General features: G+C 45.3%; 1 protein-coding gene and 1 pseudogene across 2 annotated transcripts in view; both read left to right on the forward strand.

Moving 5' to 3' along the window:
- The window catches only part of LOC110337037, a 22,521-nt pseudogene extending 10,914 nt beyond the window's left edge, over nucleotides 1–11,607 (forward strand).
- Cyfip1 (cytoplasmic FMR1 interacting protein 1) overlaps nucleotides 1–12,347 on the forward strand; it is an 89,412-nt gene that overhangs the window by 11,278 nt on the left and 65,787 nt on the right. The window lies entirely within an intron of this gene.

The following is a 12,347-nucleotide window of genomic DNA, read 5'->3' on the forward strand; positions in this document are numbered from 1 at the left end:
GCTGGGATTAAAGGCGTGCGCCACCACGCCCGGCTATATGGGACGTTTTCTTGAGCACTGACTAATGAGGAGGGCCCTGTCCACTGAGGGGCCATCCCTGGGCATTCAAAAAAACAGGGTGAGTAAGTCACAGGGAACAAACCAGTAAGTGGAATTCCCCCACAGTCTCTGCATTGGTTCCTGTCTCCAGATTCCTGACTTTGCTTGTGATGGGCTGGTACCTGGAACTTACATAAACCCTTTCCTCCTAGGTTTCTTTAGTCATGGTGTCTATCACAGCATTAAAAAGCATACTAGGACAACATATATGTTCTAGAATATATCAATACACACATCTCATCATCAATTTATTGAACTTAGATCCAAATTTTACTTTTAAATTAATTCTCTGGAATTACTCATTGCTTTAACACTGTCTGACATGAGAGTTTTTTTTTTTTTTTNTTTTTTTTTTTTGTTTTTTTTGGCTTCTGAGAGTGACATCAACAGTTTGCTGAGTTGTGGACTATTAGAAACCACTTCCTCCCTGGGTCCAGGGCTGGCACTGTTTGGTAAATTTAGAAATGAAAGAGGAAATTCCAGAGTGGAAGGCTGAAACATTTGGCATGGTAAAAGCCTTAGACCTTGCAATATCTCCTCAGTTCAGTCTCCAGCTCCCCCAGCCCCCCAAGAAAACAGAAGTTAAGTTTCCGAAAAAGCAAGCAAAATGGAAAAGCAAGTAGCTTGGCCTGGAAACAAGTTTGCTGCAGTTCTGCCAAAGTTGTCATGTCAGAAGTGTAGTGAGTGACTTCATGAATGGGTGAAGAAGGGGATTCAGAACAAAGCAGCAGCCAGCCCACACCAGCAAGCCATTGGAAAGGGATGGGGCTGCAGGCCGCAAACTGGCTACTGTATAGGAATGTGTAGGAATGTGCCCAGTCATAGAGGCAGTAAGAGGAATGCAGATTAAAGAGCAGTTATTATAGGCAGTGATAAAAAAAATAAGCAGGATTCTAGTTGCTTTTTTGACAGTGTTATTAATTCCTTGGATTAAATACTCAGTAGTGGAATTGTTGGATCTTGTGGTAGACCTATCTTTAATTCTTTTTTTGAGGAACCGTGTACTGTTCCATAGTGACTGGACCAGCTCAGTGTCATCTAAGGATTCTCATGTCTCTACATCCTCACCAGCATTTTTCTTTTTGGTTTTTTTTTTTTTGTTGTTGTTGTTGTTGTTGTTGTTGTTTTTTGTTGTTGTTGTTGTTTTTTGGGTTTCTCTGTATAGCCCTGGCTGTCCTGGAACTCACTTTGTAGACCAGGCTGGCCTCGAACTCAGAAATCCACCTGCCTCTCCCTCCCGAGTGCTGGGATTAAAGGCGTGCGCCACCACGCCTGGGCCTGGCGAAGTGTCTCTTTCTTAGGCGCTCTCTGTGGGCAGGTATTTTAATGGTGATGACTCGCAGGAACTTTGTGAGTGATGTGTTCTCTTCGCTTACCCTGCTGATAGATGGCTAAGCACCTGGGAACCGCTCTTGGGAAAGCCAGCAGGGGGCCAGCTGGGTGATTAGAATTAGGGTTCACCTAAAACCCAAACAGCTGCAGCAATATCTACAAAACCTTCTTCCTCTAGGTCCCCTCCTTTTGGGTCATTGTTGGGGGAGAGGTGCACTGTGGTAGTTGTAGCATTGGCATCTCTGGGACAGTCTCTTGTGAGACTCTGTGCCCTGTGAGGTGTGTGGAGTGTCTTGGTCCCTGGAAGAGGGAGATGTTGACGCTAATGGATAGGTTCAACCCACATAGCCTGCGGGTAGGAACCTTGGTAGGTATTTGGGAATTGACTGTGGAATCAATGGGCCTTTTATTGGGTCACAGACAGGTTATTGGTGATCTTAGGAAATCCTGGATGGAAGCTGGCCCAAGGACCATGGAGGGCTGATGCTTCTTGTGGCAGTGCCTAGAGAGAAGAGGCTGGCTGTGGATGGTAAAAGGCTGTCCTGTCCAATAGAACTGTGCCCTTTCTGGGTAAGAGGAAGGAAGAGTCAAAAAAGGGCTTGAACTGGTAATGTGATTGCCAGGGACAGACTACTAGCTTGCTTTCTAGTCCTGCGAATAAAACACCATAACTAAAAGCAATCTGGGGAGAAAGGGGTTTGTATGGCTTTCATTTCCTGTCACAGTCTGTCACTGAGGGCAGTCAGGGCAGGAAGATGGAGGCGGGAACTGAAGCAAAAGCCAGGGAGGAATGCTATAACCAAGCTTGCTTCCCATGGCTTGCGTAGCCTGCTTTCTTTTATTTTATTTTTGAGGCAGATAAAGTCTTGGCTGTCCTGGAAATCACTAAGTATAGTAGGCTGGCCTTGAACTCACAGAGATCCATGTGCTTTCTTATACCACTCAGGACCACCTGCCCAGGAGTGATACCACAATCAGTGGGATGTACCCTCCCACATCAATCATTCATCAAGAAGCAATCTGATGGAGACATCTTCTCAATTGAGGTCCCTCTTCATAGATGAGCTTAGCTATGTCAAGTTGACAAAAAGCTTACTAGAACATGAATCAAGTGGTTGCCATGTACCAAAACCTGTAGTTTGCTGCTCTAGGGAGCTGTGAGGGTAGCAAGGGAGAAGTGGGGACTGGGGGATATTGATTGTATGAGGATGGTGTTCTGAGCTGTATGCTTGCTAAGACATAGGAGCTTGCAGATAGATCCATCGCCTGTTAGTGACAGGCATCAGGCAGTTCCTTCCTGGAGAAAACATAACTTCTGGCTGTAGTGATGAGCACTGGGGGATGCTTGGTGATGATCTCAGGGTGGTGCCTGGTGCGTGAGTGTAGACCTGCTCTTCTGAGTGGAGCAGATGCACCACAGTTCTTCTGTCTGAGCATTCAGGCTGACACAGGCTGTTTCCTGTGTTCAGGCTGAGTCAAGGTTGTGGAGGTGGTCCATGGGTGAAAGGGAACCCTGTGAACTCATGCTGACCTCGAAGCTGCTCAGTGGGCGGCTGGAGCAATCTACTCGATGCCTCAAGGCTCAGCTTCTGCTTTCTGTAAATGAAGACTGGCCAGCAGTCTATTCTGGACACTGCCAGCCCCCATGTCTGGGGTGTCACTGTTCTCCTAAGCACAAGAGACGACCAATGGAGGAACAATTCTAATGATATTATAAGAAGCCCACCCCTGTCCCCACAAGGGAGACCCATGCCAGTCATCCAAGTATGGTCAAATTGGTCAGCCACTGGAGTTTTGCTAGTGTTTTCTTTCTGAGAGATATACTGGGAGCATTGGGAACTGCAGGGACAGTGTATATGTGTGTGTGTGTGTGTGTGTGTGTGTGTGTGTGTGTGTGTGTGTGTGTGTGTGNTGTGTGTGTGTGTGTGTGTGTGTGTGTGTGTGTGTGTGTGTGTGTGTGAGAGAGAGAGAGAGAGAGAGAGAGAGAGAGACTGATTATCTGTCTGTCTGTCTGTTTCTGTCTGTGCCTGTCTGTCTTTAACTTGCTCTATAGACCAGGCTGTTCTCTGCCTTCCACGTGCTGGAATTAAAGGCATTTACCACCATCACCTGGCTCTTTCTTTTTTTGAAAATGTCCTCTTTCATGTAAATCCTTGGCATCAGTCCTAGTATATAATATATACTAAAGGCTTAGGAGATGGCTCAGTGAGCAACAGTGCTTGCTTTGTAAGCCTCATGAGATCCCTGATGTCGAAGCCAGGTAAGGGGTAAGTGGGGTAGGGCTGTCATATATAATCCCATCATTCCTACTTGGAGATGGAGATGGATACCGGAGAATCAGGTGGAAACTAGTGAGCCAGCCAGTGTGTTGTTAGCAGTACAGAGACGAGAGAGAGAGAGGCAGCGTCAGCGACGGGGAAGGTGAGAATGGACTCTGGAAAGTTGTTTTCTGATTCCTGCGTTATCTCACACACGCACATGGGTACACGTGCGCACCGAATGAATGAATGAGTGAACGAATGAAATAGACAGACAGAAATGTGTACTTGTTGCCATGGTGAGACATACCAGAATTCCACAGTACAAGGATTAGACAACACAGCTGTGGGCAGAGAAAGCTATTGGAGATGCATGCTGGGATTGACATGATCAGAAGTCTGCATTACACCAGTTAAAATAAAACGAAGGAATGCAGCTTGGAGCGACCCAGACTTGTTAGTGCATAGGCTGCTTGGTGCAGTGTCGTGAAGCCTAGTGTACGGGGTGGGGTGGGGCGGGGGGGGGCAAGGAGACCACCGTGTCACGGGAGTGGCCCTAGTGGCTGCCAACTGAGGATGAGGGCCAACGTGTGTGGTATATGTGGGCATGTACAATTTCATTGCCTCATCCCTGTAATATTGCAAGCCAGACTGACTTATGTGTTGTTAGGGTTGTTCTTTGAACTTTTGAGTTGCTGCTTTTGAAGTTGAAATTTGGAACTTTTTGAGTACTATAAGTGAATTTCTTCTTTAGTAGCACTAGGTCTGTTGTTTTGGTTCTTAAAATTTTATTTATTTTTATTTTATGTATGTGAGTATTGTCTGCATGTGTATGTGTGCAGTGCCTACTGAAGCCAGAGGAGGTTATCAGATCCCCTGGGGCTGAAGTTATAGCCAATGTGAGTTCTCATGTGGGTGCTGGGAACTGAACTGCAAGAGTAGCAGGTGCCATTACCCATGGAGCCATTTCTCCAGTTCCTTTGCTTCCTTGCTTGCTTGCTTGCTTGCTTATTCGTTTGTTGTTTGTCTCCATCCTGTAGCCCTGGCTGACCTGGAACTTGACCTTAGATCTGCTTGCCTCTGCCTCCTGAGTTCTAGGATTAAAGATGTGCACCTCAACATTTGACCTAATGGTTTTCAGTTATAAGCATCTTACCCACGTTGTCATAGCAGTTACATATATGATAAAAGTGGCTGCAGATTAAGCTTTGCTTAATCTGACTTAGTTCCATGTTTAACGGAGTTAAACACGGGAGGAAAAGGAACAATTCAGTTAGACAGGCTTTAAAAGTGATTTCTTATTAGTTTGAACCATTTGAAAGTGGATGTTTCTGCCTTTCTGAGAAGGGCTTTCATTTGCATATAGAAGAGGAAGAAAACGGGACGCCTTGCATATATTAACAGGAACATGTCATCATTTATCTTTCTGTTTGTGCTATAGTTAGGCAAGCACACTCCTTCCTTTTTGTTTTATAAATTACTGTACAAAGTACAGGTTTCACCATGGCATTCAAACACAATTTGGTTTGTTGGTCTTCCTCCCTGTTTCTTCCACCCCAGTCTCTCTGCATGGCTTCCCAAGTAGTCTCCTTTCTGCTTCTGTCCCTGTGTCTTATTGACCATCCTGCTTCCTTAGAAACACCTCTTTCCCCCTCCTGTGGTCTCCTTCTAGTTTCATAGCCTACTCAGACCAACATTTGTGCATGGCCTTTTTAAAAAAATTATTATTATTATTATTATTATTTTTTTTTTGCTTTATGTGTATGGTTGTTTTGTCCGCATATATGTAAAGTACATCACAATAAGTATAGTGCCTGTGAAGGCCACAAGACCTGACAGGTCACCCTTAAAATATTCTGTGTGTCTGTTTCTCTTGATTGGAGCCTGTGTTCCCTGGGTTGCTGTCCCGTGAGCATATACCTAGACTCACGGTTTTCCCTTGTCCTTCTTGGTCTCCTAGCATTGGGTCAGCAAACAGGGTGAACCTCAGTCCTGGTGTTCTGATTTTTACTCCTTTGTGCAGCTTACAGCCCAGGAACTTTTGTGTTTTTTGTTTGTTTGTTTTAATTTTTGAGGTGGTGTCTTGCTAAGTTTGTAACACCCCAAATTAACCTGCAACTTCCTGGGATGATGGCAGTTGTAGTTCTTGGAAAATAATAAAGCCTCATGGGAAAGTATGTGTCTTATGGATTTGTCTGTAAAAGCCCTTACAACACATGTCTCCGGGCCACTCAGCTGGGAATTCCAGGTAGTGGCCCTGACCAAAGTCTATCTTGGTCAGTCTTTAATAAATCATGCTTCAATTTTGGCTCAAAATGGTGGAACTGGTTTTTCTCCAGTGAATCTCAGGATTAACAAATTACCTGGGCTGGTCTTGAAATTACTCTGTAGCTCAGGCAGAGCTTGAACTTGTTATCCACCTGCTTTTTAGTCCAGTAGTTTGGATTATAAGCTTGTGCCACAAGCTTTTGTGAGCCTGAAGTTTCCAAGGACAGCTTGTCTCAACATGAGAGCATCTGTTCTTGGCTATCTGCCTGAAATTGCCCAGAAACCGGGAAAATTATCAAGTCATAATTGGGTTTTGTAAAGAAACAGTAGTTTAATTATTCATCATTCTTTGTTTCAAAGTGTGGTTAACTGTCTGCTTGTCTAACTATAGCTTTGCAAAAGTCATTTCACGTTTTCCTTGGGTACTGACTTTGTGGACCCTCTGGAGAGGGCTCCCAGAACTGGTGCGTTTGAGAGCAGGAGTATGGCAAGTGCGGTGCTGTGAGCATAGTGTGCAGGCAAATGCTGGGCTTGGAGCACAGTGTGTAGCATCAGGGCTGGATGGAACTGTCCCAAGCTGCATTTTGTAGGTTGGTACAAGTTCTCTCATGAGACATCGTGTTTAGGACATGGCTTGAGTTTATCCACCTGGCCTGCCTCATTCACGGCCCGCTAGCATCGACAGGACTCAGTGGGGCCAGAACGGAGAAGGGTAGGGCTCTTATTCTTGTGCTGCTGGCAACTCCTATGGATCTGTCTGCTATTCCAGCCTTACACTGCCTCTTTCCTGAGCCTTAGGCCTGGGCCAGTTTCGTCTGCTAACTCTGGCCTTGACCCCAGCATTCTAGTTACTCATCACTGGATAACAGACACACATTATTCAGGACTAGATCTCCCCCCCCCCCGCACCCCCNNCNGTGTGTGTGTGTGTGTGTGTGTGTGTGTGTGTGTGTTTGTTGCTTTATGCCTAGGGCTCTCAGTTGAGCTGGGGGCCTTTGGGCATGATTCTGCTTATCTTATCAGTATATAGGGATGACCCCACCATGGGAGTGGCCATGAGAAGGACTTACTGAGGAACCTCTATGGAAGGAGTGAGTCATAGGAGAGTGACATGGGGAGGGAAGGAAGATGCTCAGCAGCCCTGCCACACCCCCACCATGACGAACACTTCCTTCTCTTTCTCTGGGCACACGGAGACACTCAGCCTCCTCTCTATCTATGGTGCTGTTTGATCTTACCTGGCGCCTTGTGATGCTCACCTGTGGTCCCTTAACCAGACAGCGAAGTAAAGAAACCTGCGCTGTGCAGCTCCAAGCTCAGACTGGGTCTCTCACAGAATGCGGAGCACTTGCTCGATGCAGATTACCAGCTAGCCTCCAGAGCAAGACTCTCCTGAGCCTTGAAGATACTTGCTGACTAACTTGGGAAATCACTTGAAGAGATGTTTTGGAACACTCGATAACAAAAATGAGTTGACGGCTTATTAAAATACCAGGCCCAATTGGAGATTTCCATTGGTTTTTTGTTAACTTAGGAAGTGTAGGATTTGGAGACAAATGTGAACGTTGAGCTGCTGCCAGAACAGAGTCAGAGAAGCAGAGCATCCTTGATATTGCTTAATCAGCGAAACCACAAAAGGGTTTGTGATGTGTGGCTCAGCACAGGGCCTGAGGAGGCTACAGCACCCAGAGCTGATACGTGGAGCACCAGGCTTTATAGGCCGAGCTTGAGCAGGCAGTTGTTTACTATAGAAACAGACCTCTGAGTCTACAGTAAGCATTTATTGTTTCCTAACTATCAAAATGCCAGTGCACACTCTTTTTTTTTTAATCTGACAACCCAAGGGCATCTGGCCCCCTGCCTGGGTGATTTTCTCTCTCTCTCTCTCTCTCTCTCTCTCTCTGAGGCCTGTCACACAGAATACCACAAATCAGTGGGAACTTATGTGCTCATAGTTCTGGAGGCTAGAAGTCCAAGGTCAAGGTTGTAGGAGGGCTGGTTTTTGTCTAGCACTGTCTTAACATGGCCTCTCCTAGTCTCTCTGCTCACACATGATGTGCTGTTTTTATCAGACCCAAGGGGTGGACATCTGTGTATATGGTTATGTCATTAAACTGTCAGTTGCTTATTGGTAACACCAACAGGAGTCAGAATTATTCCAAATATGTGGTTTAAATTTTACTGTGCGATATTCATATTATATGGTATCTGTGCTGGCTAGTTTTAAGTCATCTGCAAGGAGAAAACTTCAACAGAGAAATTGCCTCTGTAAGATCAAGCTATAAGCAAGCCCGTGGAACATTTTATTAATGGCCTATTAGTTCATAGCAAGAAGGAATCTCATCCTGTGAACAATTTCCAGACTTCGGTTTATAACCCCCCCCCCCACACACACACACACTTTAATTAAGGAATAGTCAGGTTCCTCTGAGGAAGGAATTTGATAAAATACCTCTAAAGTTTATTTGACGTTCTCCATTCCTTCCCTAGAGGGACCTACAGCTTCTTTTACAAGGATAACTACACCGTGAAAAGGAAACAATCAGACTTCGCGTCTATTAGATCCTGGTTCTGAATTGATGCTGAGTCCAGGAAATCCAAAGAAACATCATGGCCCTCCTGTTGAAATAGGGGCTTTTGGAGGTCAGATAATTAATAGAGTTTTGGCTGAAGTCTGACTCACAATCAGTCCAGTGGGCCTCTGAACTCACCTTGTAGTTATTTCTGGTTCTAGAATGTATAATTGTAATAGATATATTTAGAAGTTGGAAGAATTCTCACACTGGTTCCCTGACCTGTGGAGTGAGGGCTATTATGGTTGGAACGGCTAAATGGAAGCCTTTAGAACTGCCTCTGCCAGGGAAAATAGTGAATAAAAACCAGTGTCGTATCCCCGGAGGAAGAGAAGAAATTAAGGACCCGAAACCATTAAGAGAAGAAATTAAGGACCATTAAGAGAAGAAATTAAGGACCTGCCACCATTAAGGACCTGAAAGTTGGGCGTGGGTGTGTGTAGAGGGGTTTCCACCACATCTCCCTTTAACTATCCTACTGGCCAGTGCAGAAGACAGATGGATCACGGCGAATGACAGTTGAATATTGAAAACTCAATCAAGTTGTGACTCCGATTGCAGCTGCTGTACCAGATGTGGTGTCCTGATTAAGCAGACTAACACATCTTGTACATGATATCCAGCTACTGGTCTGGCAAGTGCCCTTTTCTCAATGCCTGTCCATAAGGACCATAAGGTCCATATGGCACTCAGGTCCATAAGGACCGCCAGAAGCAATTTACTTTCAGTTGGCAAGGCCAGCAGTCTACCTTTACAGTTTTAACTTAAGGCTATATTAACTCCCCAGCCCCGTGTCTTAAGTTAGAAGGGATCTTGATCATCTGTCTCTGCCACAAAATATCACATTGGTGCACCATATTGTTGACATTTTCTGATTGGACCTCATGAGCAGGAGGTAGCAACTACTTTGGACTTGTTGATAACATATATGTGCATCACAGGATGGGAAATAGATCCAACCAAAATTCTAAAGCCTTCTATATCAGTGAAACTTTTAGGAGTCTAATGGGGTGAGACATGCAGAGATTTTTTTCTTTTTTAAGATGAAGGATAAGTTATTGTACCTGGCCTCTCCTACCACCAAGAAAGAAGCACAATATTTAGTTGGCCTATTTGGATTCTGGAGACAGAACATTTCTCACTTAGGTCTGTTATTCTGGCCCATATGCCACATGACTTACAGAGCTGCTAGCTTTGTGTGGGGCCTGGAACAGGAAAAGGCTCTTCAACAGGTCCAGGCTGCTGTGCAGGCTGCTCTTGCACTTGGACCATATGATGCTGTGCAGGCTGCTCTTGCACTTGGACCATATGATGCTGTGCAGGCTGCTCTTGCACTTGGACCATATGATGCTGTGCAGGCTGATCTTGCACTTGGACCATATGATCCAGCAGACCCGATGGTACTTGGGATGTCAGTGGCAGATGGGAATGCTTTTTAGAGCCTTTGGCAGACTCCTACAGGTGAATCACAGAAGAGACATTTGGAATTTTGGAACAAGCCTCCCATCATCATCTGCAGACAATTATTCTCCCATCTCTTGCCCTGCTATTGAGCCTTAGTGGATACTGAACATTTGACAGTGGGTCACCAAGTTACCATGCAACCTGAGCTGCCCGTCATGAGCTGGGTATTATCTGACCCACCAAGTTATTGTACAGCAGCAATCCATTATCAGACAGAAGTGGTATCTACATGATTGGGCTTGATCAGGTCCTGAAGGCACAAACAATTTATGTGAAGAAGTTTCCCAAATGGCTATGGTTTCTACTGCCATTACTGCCATGCTGTCTTCTGCCAAGTATGTACCTGTAGCTTCATGGGGTGTGCTCTATGACTGGTTCATGAGGAAGAGAAGACTAGGGTATGATTTACTGAAAGTGGGGTATACGTGATCCACCCCAAAGTAGACAGGTGTAGCATTACAACCCCTTTCTGCCACAACACATCAAAGGATGCTCATATGTGCATTTCTGGATGCCCTGAAATATAACCATGAAGGGAAATCTTTACAGTGGGTAGATCTTCAGGGTAGTACACATGGTCATGCATTTTGTTTGAAAGGAAAAATGGCCAGATAATGTGAGTGTTTACTGGTTCATGAGTTGTAGCCAGTGGATTGCTGGATGGTCAGAGACTTGAAAAGAGTATGATTGGAAAGTTGGTAAGAAAGACATCTGGGAAGAAGTATGTGGATAAATCTCTCCATATGGATGGAGGATATAAAGATACTTGTGTCCCATGCTCATCAAAAGGTGACTTCAGCAGAGGAGGAGTTCAGTCATCAAGTAGATAGGATGTCGCATTCTGTGGATAGTCATCCTCTTTCCCCAGTGATCCCCATCATTGCCCAGTGGGCCCATAAACAAAGTGGCCTAACAACATGGCAGACACTGATCTGGCTATAGCTGCTGCTGAGTGCCAGATCTGCCAACAGCAGAGCTCAACATTGAGCCCCAGATATGGCACCATTTCGTCAGGTGACCAACCAGTGACCTAGTGGCAGGTTGACTACATTGGACCACTTCCACTGTGGAATAGACAATGCTTTGTCTTGCCTTGAGTAGATACTTATTCTGGTCATGGATTTGCCTTTCCTGTGCATAATGCTTCTGCCAAAACTTCCATCCGTGGACTCACAGAATGCCTTGTCCACAGTCAGGATATTCCGCACAGATTTGCTTCTGACCGTGAAACTTATTTCACTGCCAGAGAAGTGCGACAGTAGCCCCACAGTCACGGAATCCACTGGTCTTACCATGCTCTCCGACATCCTGAAGCAGCCGGCCTGATAGATGGGATGACCTTTTGTAGCTACAGTTATAGCACCAATTAGGTGGTGGCATCCTGAAGGGCTGAGGCAGGATTCTCCAGAAGGCAGTATATGCTTTGAATCAGCATCCAATATATGGTACAGTTTCTCCCAAAGCCAGGATCCACAGGGATGGACAAAGGAGCAGTTCTACTCACTATCATCCCTAGCGACCCGTTAGGAAGATTTTTTGCCTTCTTTTTCATAATCTTAAATTCTGTTGACCTAGAACTGTTTTGGTTCCAGAACAGGGGATGTTCCTGCTAGGACCCTGAACAAATATTCTGTTGAGCTGGAATGGTCCTCTCATGTCCTTAAACCAGCAGGTTAAGAAAGGAATAACAGAGTTAGGTGGGGTGATGGATCTAATTACCAAGGGGAAATTGGATTGCTTCTCCACAGTGGAGATAAGAAAGCATGTCTGGAGTGCAGGAGATTCCTTAGGACAGGGGTTCTAAACCCATGACCCCTTTGGGACTCAAACAACCTTTCCACAGGGATCACTTAAGATCATTGGCAAACACAGACATCTACATTATGATTCATAACAGGAGCAAAATTACAGTTATGAGGTAGCAACAAGTGATTTTATGTTTGGGAGTCATCATAACATGAGGAACTGTATTCACGCATCGCAGCGTTATGGAGGTTGAGATCCACTACTTCAGGATGTCTCTTGGTGCTACCATGTCCTGTGATTAAAGTCTACAACAACCCAATCCAGGCAGAATGACAAAGGACCCAGACCCTTCAGGATTGAACGTACAGGTTTTCCTCCAGAAAAGAGCCAGGATCTTCTGAGGTACTTGCTGAGGAAGGAGGCTGTACAAGTAATAGAGTAAGGTAGTTATAAACACCAGCCAAGATCACATGACCAGTTACAGAGACAAGGATTATAACTGACATGAATGTTGATTTTTGTTAAGAATGTGATTGTGCCGGGCGGTGGTGGCACACGCCTTTAATCCCAGCACTTGGGAGGCAGAGGCAGGTGGATTTCTGAGTTC

The sequence above is a fragment of the Mus pahari genome, chromosome 1 (genome assembly GCF_900095145.1).
Source record: "Mus pahari chromosome 1, PAHARI_EIJ_v1.1, whole genome shotgun sequence".
In the NCBI taxonomy this organism is placed as follows: Eukaryota; Metazoa; Chordata; class Mammalia; order Rodentia; family Muridae; genus Mus; species Mus pahari.